The sequence below is a fragment of the Rhagoletis pomonella genome, unplaced genomic scaffold (genome assembly GCF_013731165.1).
Source record: "Rhagoletis pomonella isolate Grant_MI unplaced genomic scaffold, Rhpom_1.0 Rhpom_scaffold_03248, whole genome shotgun sequence".
NCBI classification, from domain to species: domain Eukaryota; kingdom Metazoa; phylum Arthropoda; class Insecta; order Diptera; family Tephritidae; genus Rhagoletis; species Rhagoletis pomonella.
In genome coordinates this window covers 4,309-8,023 of record NW_023461801.1, presented here as the reverse complement: position 1 = coordinate 8,023, position 3,715 = coordinate 4,309, and positions in this window count along the sequence as shown.

The window sequence follows — 3,715 nt, the reverse complement described above, 5'->3', positions numbered from 1 at the left end:
CTTCTTATTGCGGCAAATACGTCTCGCTTCCTTCTTCAGTTCCCTATAACGGTCCCACATGGCTCGCGTTGCGCCCGATCGCAGCGTGGCCCTGTAGGCGGCATCTTTTTTCTCTGCAGCTTCTTGACATTCCTCATATTACCAGTTGTTCTTTCGGGCTCGCTGAAATCCAACTACTTCTTCGGCGGCGGTACTTAATGATCGGGAAATGTGGTTCCACTGCTCGCGTATGTCGGATTGTTGAAGAGTGTTCTCAGAGAGCAGGTGTGTGAGTCGAGTGGCGAATAAATTGGCCGTCTGTTGTGATTGCAGCTTTTCGACGTTAAGCTTTCCTTGCATTGTTGGGCGCACATTTTTTGCTGCACAAAGGCGGGTGCGTATCTTGGCTACAACAAGATAGTGGTCCGAGTCGATGTTTGGCCCTCGGAGTGTACGTACGTCCAAAACGCTTGAAGCATGCCTTCCGTCTATCACAACATGATCGATTTGGTTTCTCGTTTTTCGATCTGGAGACAGCCATGTAGCTTGGTGGATGTTCTTATGCTGGAACCTAGTACTACATATTACCATATTTCGGGCCCCGGCGAAGTCGATCAGCCTCAGTCCGTTGTCGGACGTTTCGTCGTGGAGGCTGAATTTTCCGACAGTGGCGCCAAAGATCCCTTCCTTGCCCACCTTGGCATTAAAATCGCCAAGCACGATTTTGACATCGTGTCGGGGGCAGCGCTCATATGTACGTTCCAAGCGCTCATAGAAGAGATCCTTGGACGCCTCATCCTTCTCTTCCGTCGGGGCATGGGCGCAGATGAGCGAGATGTTGAAGAATCTAGCTTTGATGCGGATTGTGGCTAGACGTTCGTCCACCGGGGTGAACGCCAGTACTCGGCGACGGAGTCTCTCTCCTACCACGAATCCAACACCGAATTTGCGCTCCTTTACGTGGCAACTGTAGTAGACGTCGCAAGGCTTCACGCTTACTTTACCTTGCCCCGTCCATCGCATTTCTTGGATGGCGGTGATGTCAGCCTTTGTCTTCCCGAGAACATCAACCAGCCGGGCAGAGGCACCTTCCCCATTAAGGGTCCGGATATTCCAGGTGCATACCCTTAAATCATAGTCCTTTATACGTTTGCCGTGGTCGTCATCAGAAAAAGGGGGTCTCATCCGAGGCTGTTTGGCTTCTTTTCATTGGGCGGGGTTTTAACGTGGCGGGACCCAAACCCAGCGCACGCGAAGATTTACGCCTTCTCACTTTAGCTCGCTCCCAAACGGGTGTTTGGTTGCTACCCAGAGGATACGTGGATATAAATATCCGGACGTTGTCAGCTGCGATTTGAACCGTACGCACAAGAATCGCTTCTGGCCACTCCCAGGTGAATGGCAGTCAAAAGTTTTCCACTTCTGCGCACGGAACCATCCTCCATACATACCTTTTGGTTATTTTGCTTTGCTGCCTGCGCCAGCGTCAAATTCTCTTTTCGTTTCTCATACATTCGTATGAAATTCTTGCATACCTTCCCAGTAGAAATCTTAAGCATACAACATCGCTGTTGGTGGCATGAGCTTGCTGCTGTGTATACATGCCAGTATAAATGAACCTTCATTTCCATTTAACACGCGTGGTTTCTCAGAGCGTATGCGTACCTTAATCATACACTTGTACTACTGCTGTATGCATATGGCTGTATTAATGTTTCAAACATACAAAAATGCATTAATGGAACAGTATTAAAGCATTCTTACAAGATTAGGGCTGCCAGATACCTCTGTTGCCAAACCGGGACACTTTAGGGAGGGCCTCACGCCCTTTCTCTTTCATTTCGACGTGCGAAAGGATGTAGTGAAATTTTATTTTGACAGACAAAAACAAAAACATAAAAACATGAGATCATTCCAACGTACGCCAACAAAAAAAAAACAACTAAAGAACACAGAATTTTCCACAATGCATGAACCTTTCTTTATTCTTTATAAAAATACAGTTTATAATAAATATATGAAAAAACATAAAAATAAAATTGTTTAACTTTGTGCTAAACTCGGGAAAATTCAATAAATTTGCATACAAATTTGCAACATTCTAATCAGACTTTTTTTTTTTAAATTTTAAAATGAACTTTGCTGCCCATTACATTTTTGTTGATTTTTGGTATTGTTTTTACTGAGAGTTTCTTCCATAAAAACTATGGTCGATAATTCTTTTTATATGGAAGACACTGTCAGCAAAAAAAAATAAATGCTAAAAATCAACGAAATTTGCCGGCAACTTCAGACTTGCACTTTATTAATTGGTTCAAAAGCTACATTTTCAAAATGTTTCCTAAAGATCTGATTAGAAATTGTGATCTGATGAAAGAGCCTCTGAGCCAATAATTTTGTACGGCACTGTACTTATAAGTACTCTAGGTTTCATGAAAGAAAAAAATTTACGTACAAGATAACATTAAAATATCAGTCATATTTTTCGTTGCTGTGAACTTGTTTCAAAACTCCTGTCTTTTCCTTAATATAATTGTAAAACTCTGTGCACGTCATTTTGAACGTATTTAGGTACATATACTAATCATCAACTATTGCTTGTGCAAAGTTCAACTATCTCAAAATGTGACTATTTCACAAATTAAACCGGTGCACTGAGAGAAAGAAGTTTAGAATTAAAAAAGCGTGCTAAATTAAAAAAATACGCATATGAAAGACTGGTAATACATTTAAGTATAAAAATTTTAGTATTTAGTATAGAAATATTCAATTCAAAGACGCCCATATTAAAATGAAGCAGTTTGCAATTACTGATTGCTTTTTCATAATTAATTTAAAAAAATATTTAAATTCCATGCTGGTTGTAATGGGAATTGAACCCTAACCCTCTGGAAATTAGCAAATTTTGGCAAGCATCTTCGCGCACTAAGCTACAGCCAGACATATAAATGTGCATTTAAATGTTGAGTTTGAATCAACACCACGCGTGCGTGTTATGAAAGTATTATTTTTAAATACGAACATTTTTAAACGATAATCAAATAGAAAATATTCATGTTTACTATGCGTTATCAAAAACCGGGACACTAAAACGAAACCCGGAACATTTTAAGGATGGACCGGGACACCTGGACAAATAGTCTAAAACCGGGACATGTCCGCGAAAACCGGGACGTCTGGCAGCCATATACAAGATCCCCATATGTAAATGCTACTTTTCTGATACATTTTAATATACGGGGACATACAAACAAGTAGCACTTACATATGCAAATGCATATCTTGTAAAAGCCCGCTTGTGCTGAAAATTGTATCGCACAACACGTCCGTTCACTAAAATTTTTGCACAAGACTGAAAATATTACAAAAATTCGACTTAAAATTTATCAAGAAATGTACTTAAAACAACGACAATGTACATTCGCTTGCAACTCTCGCTAGAATTTGAATATATTTATTCGTGGAAATTCATGACTACGCATGAATTGTTCACACTAATTCACTCATATAGCAAGCATCCTTCAAGAATGCATACAACCGATTTCTACATTTAACATCACTGTTTCTATGCATTGCCAAAACCAATACTTGCGCCGGCATACAAAGCAATAAAATTTTAACCCCTAAACACATGCACTTATAATTTGTTTAGAAGCTCTGGAATTATATTCAGTACATTCGATAAATAGAAGTTTTTCGAATGGTATATGTACATATATTTATGTAAATGTATATA